We start from the raw sequence: 13,311 nt of genomic DNA on the forward strand, positions 1-13,311 counted from the left end.
ATGTAAGCTGATGATTGATTCCACCAGCAGCAGTTGGAGGTAGAACTCCACACACAGCAATATGCTGCATTTGCCTCTGTCATTAAGAGTGTTGATGGTGGGAATGGGTGGTATAATCACTGAACATCAATTTGCCTGACAGTTTTGATATCCATTCATCATGATCCATTACACCTCAGGACAACAAGATGCTTAACACTAAAATATAATTTTATTTCCTCAATCATGCATACAACATTGTCTAACAGTATCAAAGTCGATATTTTGAATGTCTCGGAATCGTCAAAAACAGAGCCACGTGGCAAGCATTGAGGTATAAAATGGACCGCCTATATCCGGGTTGCATCCAGTTTACACATCCCAACTTCACATGCACACTAGCAGTCAGTGTGCACAGGGAGCAGCGTGAGCAGCGATGTCATCACACCATCCAAAAACATGGTAGACATTGGATGAATATAAAAGAATATATTGGGCTGCGATTAATGGAAAAAATATAGGCCTCAGCAAAAACTATTACAAAAATTCAGTGGATGTTTTGTGGGAGGGGCCTCTGGGTTTAGTGGTCCTATGGGGGGAGGGGCTACTGAACCTTCTTTCTTGCGGTTCTTCTGTACCTTATTGAATGTGTGTGTGGGGGGGGAGGCTCGGTCTGAGGAAGGGAGGGAGGGAATAACGGTAAAGGATTAGCATCCTGCTCTTTTCTCTTTTGATGGTTTAATTTCATGACTGAGTGTGGACGGGGGGGGGGGGGGGGGGGGGGGACAGAGGGTTAATGTGACTTCCTTGTTTTTTTTGTACCCCTCTTTCAATATAAATTAAATTAAATTTAAAAAAGATGTAAAAAAAAAATGCTTATGTCAAGACAGATAAGGACTTGTAAAATCTATTCATAAGTAATGTTGTGAAAGATTTGACAATTTAGAGGTTGTGCATTTAATTATTTACTTTAATTTTAAATGTTGCTCTGAAACCATATAATAATGTTATGACTAATTCCATTACTTTGGCATTGCTATTTATTTGGAATAAAACACCCCAAAATTCCTTATACCCTTGAGACTGAACTGTAATTGGACTAATTAATCCACGTTTTGATCATTTTAATAGAGGATCAGAGCTACAGTAATGCCCTCACATGTCTCCTGATCACATTACCTCTTCCACTAAATCATGTGACTTTGGCTTCCACCACTTGGCCCAACTGTGCGTGTAACGGTGTTGACAACAGGGATCCAATCGCTCTCATTCGAGAATGACGTGGCTGACTTTTCTGTGCCAATCTTTCTTTAACCCCTAACTGCTAATTGCTTTCTATTTCCGATTACAGCAAACATTATTTAGTTTTATTTTCTATGTAACTGATGTCTGATCACTGATGTCTGGTCATGTGTTGAAGTCCCCCTTTGTGCCCCCCCCCCCCCCCCTCCTCCTCTTATTTTTCTTCAATGTGCTGCTGCTCTGCTAAGTGGCGCCAGAGCAGCTCCAGGAATCTGCTCTAAATGTTTTCCATATTAGTTCAGAGGCTTCTCTGGTTCCAAATAGCCTAGCAGCAGAGCTGGGCTTATGCTGAGAGGAACCCTGAGCAGGAAGAGGAAGGGAACGCGGGGCGCGGGGCGCGGCAGGCAGCACACCCGACAGACAGCACGACGGTAAGAGACTGACAAACAAATGAACGGGAAAGGAAAGAGAGAGAAAACCACCTCCCGAGAAGCTGAAGAAGAAGTGCTTGTCGCAGCTCCCTGACAGAAGGTGAAGAATGGGAGAAGGGAAGAAGGGATCCGGAGGAAGAGAGAAGAGGAGCACCCCCCATCAGAGAAGAAAGAGGTGAAGGCCGAGGATGGAGGCCCAGCACCCGAGAACTCCCACAAGTGCTGTGGCTGTCACTGTCCCCTACTCATCGCCCTGCTGCAGTTGCTGCTGGGGGTGGCTATCACAGCCGTGGCCTTCCTCATGGTCACAATCAGCCCCTCGCTCCTGGCCAGGAAGACCCCACACTTGGCTGGCATCCTTGTATATGGCATAGTGCCACTGTTGTAGCTGCATGGGCCTTTGCCTTATCTTTCTCTGGTCCCTATGTCCATCTGACCTCACTACATGACTGCATGGATCCTCATCGTCTAACAAATCAAATCAAATGTTATTTGTCACGCGCTTCGTAAACAGCAGGTATAGACTAACAGTGAAATGCTTGCTTACGGGCCCTTCCCAACAATGAAGAGAGAAATAAAAGAGAAATAATAGAAAAGTAATAACACTTCACAATAAAAATAATAATAAATACGCAATTAGTAACAATAACTTGGATATATCTATGGGGTAACTAGTACAGAGTCGATGTGCAGGGGTACGAGGTAATTGAGGTAGATATGTACATATAACTAGGAATAAAGTGACTAGGCAACAGGATATATAATTAACAGTAGCAGCAGCGTATGTGATGAGTCAAAAACGTCAGTGCAAAAAAGGTCAATGCAGATAGTCCGGGTAGCTATTTGGTTAACTACCTATTTAGCAATATTATGGCTTGGTGTAGAAGCTGTTCAGGGTCCTGTTGTTCCAGACTTGGTGCATCGGTATTGCTTGCCGTGCGGTAGCAGAGAGAACAGTCTATGACTTGGATGGCTCGAGTCTGAACATTTTTAGAGCTGTCCTCTGACACCGCCCGGTGTAGAAGTTCTGGATGGCAGGGAGCTCGACCTCAGTGATGTACTGGGCCGTCGACATTACTCTCTGTAACGCCTTGTGGTCGGATGCCAAGCAGTTGCCATACCAAGAGGTGATGCAGCCAGTCAATATGCTCTCAATTGTGCAGCTGTAGAACATTTTGAGGATCTGAGGGCCCATGCCAAATCTTTTCAGCCTGCTGAGGGGGAAGAGGCGTTGTCGTATGTTGGTGTGTGTGAACCATGATAGATCCTTAGTGATGTGGACACAGAGGAACTTAACGCTCATGAGCCGCTCCACTACAGCCCTGTTGATGTGGAGAGGGGCCTGCTCGGCCCTCCTTTTCCTGTAGTCCACGATCAGCGCCTTTGTCTTGCTGACGTTGAGGGAGAGGTTGTTGTCCTGGCACCACACTGACAGATCTCTGACCTCCCTATAGGCTGTCTCATCGTCGTCGGTGATCAGGTCTACCACTGTCAATGCAACCTTGTGTATCTACATGCATAGACACTCAGTTTGGCCACTATGGTTTCTGCCTCTGTCCAGTCTCACCTCACTGCTTGACTGTATGTCATGGATACCTGTCCTGATCCTCTACCTACTGTGCCTCCCATGCACTTCACCTACAATAGATGCATGGACACTGGGCTGTACCACCTCATCCACTGGAATGTAGCTGAATGGACTTCTCTTCTACCTTCACTGCATGCATGGCCTAATGATGTAAATAAACACATCTGTATGACTCTAGCACACAGACATATGTACATATCTCATCTCCATATTTGTCTCAACACATTTGCATGGCCCTCTTGTACATTACTAATTGCTACCTCTTCAGTTTGTACGCCGTATGTCCTTCTGCATAGACTTGTCACATTGTCCCTGTTGTATTTCCACCTTGCCCTGACTGCATGTACACATACAGTATACACCTCATCAGCCTAGTCTCATCTCTCTATTCACACTTCATCTTACATAATCTCCATCTAAAGTCAAAATTAGGGTTATCATGTTTTACTGCCTTTTCAGTAGCAGTTAGAATCTCAGTGTTTAAAAGGGAAAGTTCCCCTCAGTCTCATTGAACACATTGGGTGACATTCTAAATGTAAACATTTTGACTACTAGCAATTAGCTTGATGTTATTTTCACATTTGCTCCCTCACTCGCTGACTGTTGATTAGATCTATCTCGTAGAAGCAGTATACCGGCTTAAAGGGCTGTAACAAGTTTCAAACTTTTCCCCAACTGTAATCATGGCAAGACTTTGGCCTTGTAAAAGTAAAAGTACTTGGCTTGCAAGGAAAACAACAAGTCTAGAATGCCAGTCAGCGTTATGGCTCTTAGCCTCTTACCTCAATCCTAGTTAGCTAATGTCTTCAGATAAATAAAGCAAATAATACTGAAAACAATAGAATGTAACACTTTACCTTATTCATTGTATTAACATTGTATTCATTGTATTAACATGTAGTCAGGATTTCCACTGAAGTTCTGCTAAGGAGTAATACAAGTTACATAAGATACAGCATTTCTATATTGAATTTGGAATATTCTCATGCTACAACAAATAATATTTTACTCTATAGAAACAACAATAATGAACGCTTTCAGCCCCAAGGCGATAGAGGCCTACTAATGATAACACAGGGGTCTATGTGTTTTTCTCTACTATCTATAGCATTGACTTTCTAGTGGTGAACATGAGCATTTCTTTAACAAAATCATGTTGTCCACGAGAGGTTGCATCTCTGTACAGGAGAAAACATGTTGTTTTCTCTCAGCTTCCCATTAGCCCTAATTACAGTGTGTACAGATGTGTGCAATCGGAAGTCTTAGTACACACAGGGAACATCCATTCGGAGTTTTACCGCCCGGTGAAAAACACTGAGTTCACCAAGATCCTTCAAGAGAATTCTGATTCCTCACCGCTTAAAATAATTCAATTAGATGCTGCATGTTAGTCACAAGACTCTAATATTCTCTGAGAGAGCGTGTGTGTCATTGCCAGAGAGGAGGAAAACTGTTTTGCCATAGCAGTAAGAATGTAATCAGATGACAAGCTGATGCTGAAAGTGCAGAATATTAATAGTGAACTTGGGATGAACAGCTTGAAGAGGGTTGAAGAGGCCCCTCTCAGCAGCAAATAAGATAAGAGGTTTGCGTGTGTGTGGCTTAGAGCACCATGGCAACACTTGGTGTTTATCAGATCCGAATAGATTCAGTTTCCCAATAACACATATGCCATTCAGAAAATAAAAAAGCAGTGATCATGTACTGGTAACTATTTACTTAAAGCATGCATGCATAATGATGCAATGTAAGACTTTCATGAGCATGCATGAACCCTTATGTCTTGCCACTGAGCAAGGCAGTTAACCCACTGTTCCATGGGCGCCGAAGACGTGGATGTTGTTTAAGGCAGCCCTCCGCACCTCTCTGATTGAGGGGTTGGTTAAATGCAGAAGACACATTTCAGTTGAATGCATTCAGTTGTACAACTGACTAGGTTTCCCTCTTTTCCTTTCCCTTAAAGCAGTCTTTGTATTTCTAAATCCAACATTAAAGAATGATTAACTTAAAGTATACAAGTATATTTTGCAAAGCATATCATTTAGAGAATGACCCTCACTAAATAAATTTCCTACTGTGTTCTCTGTTATTCTAGTTGTGTGTGGTCTCATTGCTGGGCTTCCTCCTCTACTGCATTACGTACCTACCAGATGAGAGTACCTCCATGCAATTCATTGCCAAGGTGAGACCCACATGCCATGGCCGCGGGAAGATAATTTAGGGTGGGGGTGCTGTCGATATGCAATACCAGTCAAAAGTTTGGACACATCTACTCATTCAAGGGTTTTTCTTTATGCTTACTATTCTCTGCATTGTAGAATAATAGTGAAGATATCAAAGCTATAAAATAACACACATGGAAACATGTAGTAACCAAAAAAGTTACTGACAGCATCCCCATCAAAGCAAACCCACACCATCATACCTCCTCCTCCATGCTTCACCGCGTGAATCAGGCCTTCATGGTCGATTTGCTGCAAAGAAACTACTACTAAAGGACACCAATAATAATAAGATAGTTGCTTGGGTCAAGAAACATGAGCAATGGACATTAGACCGGTGGAAATCTGTCCGTTGGTCTGATGAGTCCAAATGCAAGATTTTTGGTTCCAATCGCTGTGTCTTTGTGAGACGCAAAGTAGGTGAACAGATGATCTCTGCATGTGTGGTTCCCACCGTGAAGCATGTTGGAGGTAGTGTGATGGTGCTTTGCTGGTGACACTGTCGGTGATTTATTTTGAATTCAAGGCACAATTAACCATCATGGCTACCACAGCATTCTGCAGCGATACGCCATCCCATCTGGTTTGCGCTTAGTAGGACTATAATTTGTTTTTCAACAGGACATTGACTCAACACACCTCCAGGCTGTGTAAGGGCTATTTGACCAAGAAGGAGAGTGATGGCGTGCTGCATTAGATGACCTGGCCTCCACAATCACCTGACCTCAACCCAACTGAGATGGTTTGGGATGAGTTGGACCGCAGAGTGAAAGAAAAGCAGCCAACAAGGGCTCAGCATATCTGGGAACTTCTTCAAGACTGTTGGAAAATCATTCCTCATGAAGCTGGTTGAGAGAATGCCAAGAGTGTGCAAAGCTGTCATCAAAGCAAAGGGTGGCTACTTTGAAGAGTCTGAAATCTAAAGTATTTTTCGATTTGTTTAACACTTTTTTCGTTACTACATGATTCCATATGTGTTATTTCATAGTTTTGAGGTCTTCTCTGTTATTCTACAATGTACAAAATAGTAAAAATAAAGAAAACCCATTGAATGAGTAGGTGTGTCCAAACCTTCAACTGGTACTGTATATATTTTTCCTATTTATCGGAGGGTGCTGCAGCACCCTCAGCACCCCTACTTCCCACGGCTTCCCATGCCACATGCCCTCTGACAATTTCCTGTCCAACTGAGCGGAGACCAAGATAAACTGGTCTCTCTAATGGGATGATTAGTACTATTTATAGACCAGAATACCATTCATTACTAAACGCACGCCCCCCGTTCAAATCAACCATACAAAGGTTGTACTTAGTCAGTTGGATCTGATTTAAAGTAATGTGTAGGGCCAATATACTACAGCACAGAGAACATTGATTGTCACATTGACATAACTGTATGCAGACCTGGTTTCAAATACTATTTATAATCTTTTGAATACTTGCTTTAGCCTGGCTAGAGTGCCATATGGACAGGGTTTGTACTTTTACAACTGTTCTTTCAGTTCCATTGCAACAGGCAAGCTTAGTGAAGCTCAGATAAAGTATTTTAATTTATTTCAAATATGATTTGAACCCATGTCTGATTGTAGGGTTGTATGGTTGAACCATAAAGGTGATACTGTATGTATAGGGCCATACAGAGAAATGCAGAACACAACATGTCTATTGGCAAGACTCTGTAGGAAGCCTATGGGTAGATGAGCACAGTTATTGGACATGACTTGATCGTTTCATTTAATTGGCCATACAATGTAGGCAATTGGATTTTCCAACCAATTAATAATACATTGAATATATAATGCGAAAAACTCTCTCGAAGTGATACAGTGAGTGCACTAAAAACAAGAGACGTGGACAAAAAAGGACAACTAGACAGGGCCACTGGCACAGAGAACACAGCTGACGCTACAAGGACAAAGACAACAAAGAAAACAGCTATAACTAACCGAATGCCTTCCTTAAGAGGAGGGTTTTTAGGCAATTTTTAAAGGAGCCCAGAGTCTATGGTGCCTTCACGTGGACCAGGAGAGCATTTCAGAGGCGCGGGGGCGGTCGAGCAGAAAGCCCAATCCCCCATGGAGCAGAGCTTGGTCCTGGGGATGTGGAGGAGTAGGCTATCATGCAATCTGAGGTTGCAGTGAGATTATGGGATAGCAGCAGTTGTTTGAGGTATTTGTAATTATTAAGGATCCCCATTAGTTCCTGCCAAGGCAGCATCTACTCTTCCTGGGGTCTAGCAACATTAAGGCAGTTATAAACAATTAAACATTTTACATGACATTTCATAAAACTTTTCCCAACACACTGTGTTCCCTCAGGCCACTACTCTACTATCACATATCTACAATACAACATACATGTGTACGTGTGTGTAGAGTGCGTGTCTTATCATGTGTATGTGTCTCTTCACAGTCCCTGCTGTTCCATAAGGTGTATTTTTATCTGTTTTTTATATCTGATTCTACTGCTTGCATCAGTTACCTGATGTGGAATAGTTCCATGTAGCCATGGCTCTATGTAGTACTGTGCCCTCCCATAGTCTTAATTTAACTTGGAGATTGTGAAGAGACCTTTGGTGGCATGTCTTGTGTGGTATGCATGGATGTCCAAGCTGTGTGCTTGTAGTTTATACAGACACCTCGGTGCATTCAACATGTGCCATGGATGCACTGGAATGTCAGCAGGACGGTTTTGAATTCAATTCTGAGTGAGACTGGGAGGCAGTGCAGAGATGCCAGAATGGGGAGCATCGTCCAAATATTACATTTTCACAGGTGGACTTCCTCCACTCAAAATGTATGTAGAAGTAGTCTTATAACGTGTATAAGCTGACCAATATATTAAAAAAGTAATACAATCTACATTCCGTGGTGTAAATGTTTGCAACAAAAGATTGTCCCTATTTTGGCCTTCTTCATGTCTTCCTAAAGTTCATAGCGTAACATAACACGTGAGTACAGCTATATAAAAGGCTTTGTGAAGTGCTTCTAGCACGCTTTGGTTCAGCACAGTACAATACATCTCATGATGTACTTTAATTCTCCATATTTCACAGTGGTTTTTAAATAAACATAAACACCATTTCAAATTAAGCAAACATCAAACATGACATAATGCTATAAGCGGCGTGTACCGGAAAACAAATACTGAGCGAATCATGGCTATGTTACGTAACCTGTGGATTTAGATGAAGGGCTAGTGTTATTGGGATTGTACACTCCAATTACATAAACCACACAAAGCCCCTCTCGCACATTATCAAGCTGTATTTTTAGACATCATTTACATAATGTGTACATACCCACAACATGTGGATAAAGGTACAGTGGATGGTAGCTGCAGGGGATTCTCACATGAACACTACTTTAAGCAGTCAGTCCTCCATTAAAGGGATACTTCCAACTGGAATGTTTTGTGTGAAAATAACTGAATTATTTTTAAAATAACTCCCAATAACATCAAAGGGGGTCATTTTCTTTGTATCTTTTTGACATGTAAAATATTGACGTTTTAAAATATATACACACTGGTATGGTACGGCTGGACATAATGAATGAGGTTATAAAGTGGTGAAGTACCCCTTTAAGACAGCCCTGCTCTGTCTCTTAGGGTCAGGTTCTACCTCTGGCCGATAGCCAGGACCTGCAGGTATTTATTGGCCACTGTGCGAGGAGTTAATTGTTAGCAGACAAACCTATTTGGATATGGCTAGAGAGTGGGCATACCTTGTTCACGAAGACTGTGTTTACACAGCCAACCTAAAAATCTAAATCTGATTTTTTTCTGTCTACACTTTTACATGTGACCCACATCAAATTTGCGCATTCACACTGATGTTGCCTCTGAAGTAGCACACGGATGGAATGCTCATTTCTGGTCACTGTTCCTTTAAATATTGGGGTGGTTGTCATGGAAATGGTAGGTCATGAGCAAAGCAAAATAATGACCAGAGTGTCGCATATGGATCATCAGGTTTGTATCAGGATTCAGATCCACATATAGAGGTGGTATAAATCGAAAGTGAAAAGAACATATTCCATGTGTTTTTCTGCTTTTTACACATAAGGGAAAAGACAACTGGAGTTGTATGTCTTTACTCTGCTTACTGTAACACATTCAATTACTGATTGGCGTGACTTTTACACAGGCAGCCCAATTCAGATATTTTGCCAATTATTTGCATATCTGAAACCTATCTGATCTTTTCCCTGATGTGTAAACAGTAAAAATAACACATGGAATCTAATCTTTTGACTTCTGAATATCACATAAATCAGAAGTAAAAAGATCAGATTGCATTAGATTTTTTTGCTGTCATTCAGTCATTTAAATGTATTACAGTAAGTAGCGTAAAATACATAAAACTCCAGTTGTCTTAGTGTAGACAACTAGAGTCATGTTTAATAGGCTCCAACAGGGAAAATGCTTTGAAACAGTGTTGTCATTCGTAGTCTGTCCTCTGTTTCAAGTAATTTCATTGCATGCCTGCAGAACATGACCCTGCTGTTGTCCTTAAGGATTAATGATGACCTCCCTCTAAAAATGTATCCCCGGCCCTGGAATCCCCACTATGCTTAGATATTCTATGCTATACTAAACTAGCTCACCTCGTCTCCTCTGCACCTCCAGCTGCTGTACCTTATCTTGTGCGCCATGGGCCTGGTCCTCTCTGCCCTGGTCATGGCCTTCGTTGGCCACCACTACGCCCAGACCAACGGCTTCAGCTGCCTGGAGGTGGGCGACGACTGCGTGTGCACCCTGAACCCCCACGATCCTATCGCCAGGACCTTCCCCTACACGAAGGTCAACAACTGTGGAGCGGTCACTGGCACCCTGAAGCTGTACTTCCTGCTTCAGATTGCCCTGAACCTGATCCAAGCACTGGTATGTGCCTTGGGGGCTTTCGTCATGTGGAAGCACCGCTATCAAGTGTTCTTCGTGGAGCTGCAGATGGGCTCGCCCTCCTTCCATCACTGGTAGAAGGTCTGATGGGAGTTGTAGGAAGAAGAGGCCCATGATGATGTCATGATGAGTTAGCCCATGATGATGCCACTATTGAGGGTAGAGTATTGAGAGATCAGCCAATCAGAATCTTCACTCATTCTTCTCGAATGGACAGATGTATTACAAAAACCTTTTGGTGTGTGCATAAGTGTGTGTTTAGGTTGTTCTCAATCATATTAACATTTTGGGGTCGTTGACGTTTTCTATAATGGCATTTTGAATGACTTTTATATACTGTAAGGATAACTTTGTACTCGTAGTTGCCAATGCTACATGAGATATTTCTAATAGATGAAGAAAAGACACCAAACTACCGAAGTGGTACATGGATGGACAGCTGGACGTGCCATCCGAAGAGGGAAATTATGTTTACATGGCTCATTGGCTAATTCAGCAGGACAGTGTCCCACTCCCTTCAATAGTGAAGACCGTATGTTAAATCAGTTGTCTCAAGTTGAGAGAGATTTGCCTTATGTAAAAATCAACTTTTGTGGTTCATAAATCACACGACACAACCGGAGACTAGAGCAGAATGAGAAAGAGAAACGTGATGCATTAGCGTTAACTAGTGGTGGGTTGTAATATGGTATTTACTGTACAATGCAGATACTATGGTCAACTCTTTGTACATACTACATGAAGAGAAGGGTTTGAAAACTGAGAAATCTGTTTAATCTTCAATAGATACCTTATTACTGGGGATTTAAGTGGTGAGCGTTTAAGTAATTTACATGTACATTAAAGAAAAAACGACTGCCAATGTCCATTTTCTATGCCTTTTAGCTTAGATTCACATTTACCTTGAATAAATGGTGTTGACTTAAGTCCATGAATCACAGTTTTATTATGTATGTCACATGCAATCCTACTTCTACTGTTTAACCCAATTCTGAAATACTGTTGATTAAAAACATGTGAATGAATGAATGAATGCGTTTTGCCTTAGAGCTACAGTATCCCACCTAGCTATCACTGAAGACAGCAGACAGCTTTCGAGGGAAGCATAATAACTATCTGAGCTGGAGTCTTTTCATTCCATTACTGGAAGGGATAAGGGATCTGTGTCTCTAACCATACCCCTCCAAGGGAAAAGCATGACACCACCAGACATATTGGACTGCAAAAATACACTCCAGCAGCATGTTATCATATTAAGTGAGAAAGTTAAATGGCGTTAGAAGGCCTGGGCCTTGTTCATTAGACACCAAACGGATGAAAAAATACTTAAACCGGGAGGGACTACTAGGGTGTGCCCTAATGAAAACAGCCCTGATGTTTGTTGTGTTTTGATTGGCCTGAGGGTGTATGAACTACCATGTGACCATACCGCCTCATCATCCCCACAGCAAGACACAGGAAGTAACATGCAGCCCATCACGAGGGAAGTGTATTTATACAACCGGCAGTAAAGAGTTCTTTCCCTCCCACAAAATGTGTTTTTCTTCCTTTGAAAACACAAACACCTGCTTGAAATGGTCATAGATCTGTGAAGGGTAGAAACAGATATGTGATCTGGTGTCCTGTGAATTTCTTCAGAGCCTTTGAGAGGGGAGATGATTGTAGGAGATCAATAAGGTGATCAATTACTTTATTGGATCAACCTTCACTTACAGTGGGAGCAGAACACTTTCAAGTAACTCTAAAATGAAATGAAAACAAGCTAAATCACCAATGTGTGATACACTTCTGTTATTGAGACGCTTCACTTCAGTAATGGCCACATGCACCTGGCATAACTGAAACTGTCAAAAGAACGTGTCAACATTATTTGAAAATACTTGTTTTTCTTTTGTCCCACTGCAACACAAAAACACCTTCGTTTGTCACACTGCAACATCTAAAACATATGCTTCCAACAACCATTCAATAAACCCAACATCCAAACATTAGCGTGGCTGAGTCTCAGAGGGGTTTATGGCATATTGTCCTACTAATATTGGGTGGGTTCGAGGTCACCCTGACAGAACAACACGTGACTTTGGGCGGGGACTGCCAGTGTCAAGAAACTCAAAGATGGCCGGTGTCCAATTGTGTCTAAGCTCACGTGCGCACATCGTGTTGTTCTCATGCACAAAACATGTAGAATGATCACTGTAGAATGGACCATGGAAATACAGTGTACCTGGCCCAATCCACTACTAGTGAACCCAGTCATAGTCATATGAGAGACTAAGAATTCTAAGAGTCATTCCAGTCAGTTCCTCAGAATCACAAGTGTACAGTAAGAGACATTGACCTGGAAGTGGGTCATAACATCAGTATGTTCTCAGACTATGAGCAGCACAGACAGTGGAAAGACCGGAGCAGCACCGTACACCACTACAGTTCTAACTACTGTACAATACAGTAGTCCACTGGCAGGACATGCCCAACAGAAGCTGGTACAAAGCAGTACATTAACTATGGTGGTATCTGCCTTACCATTATTTATTTATTTATTTATTTATTTATTTTACCGTTATTTTACCAGGTAAGTTGACTGAGAACACGTTCTCATTTGCAGCAACGACCTGGGGAATAGTTACAGGGGAGAGGAAGGGGATGAATGAGCCAATTGTAAACTGGGGATTATTAGGTGACCATGATGGTTTGAGGGCCAGATTGGGAATTTAGCCAGGACACCGGGGTTAACACCCCTACTCTTACGATAAGTGCCATGGGATCTTTAATGACCTCAGAGAGTCAGGACACCCGTTTAACGTCCCATCCGAAAGACGGCACCCTACACAGGGCAGTGTCCCCAATCACTGCCCTGGGGCATTGGGATATTTTTTAGACCAGAGGAAAGAGTGCCTCCTACTGGCCCTCCAACACCACTTCCAGCAGCATCTGGTCTCCCATCCAG

The 13,311-nt window shown here is 42.3% G+C and overlaps 1 pseudogene; it reads left to right on the forward strand.

The window, feature by feature from the left end:
* Positions 1 to 1,480: 1,480 nt before the first annotated feature.
* On the forward strand, positions 1,481 to 10,451 carry LOC129862330 (sarcospan-like; annotated as a pseudogene).
* Positions 10,452 to 13,311: the final 2,860 nt, after the last annotated feature.

This window comes from Salvelinus fontinalis, chromosome 9 (genome assembly GCF_029448725.1).
Source record: "Salvelinus fontinalis isolate EN_2023a chromosome 9, ASM2944872v1, whole genome shotgun sequence".
Classification (NCBI taxonomy): Eukaryota; Metazoa; Chordata; class Actinopteri; order Salmoniformes; family Salmonidae; genus Salvelinus; species Salvelinus fontinalis.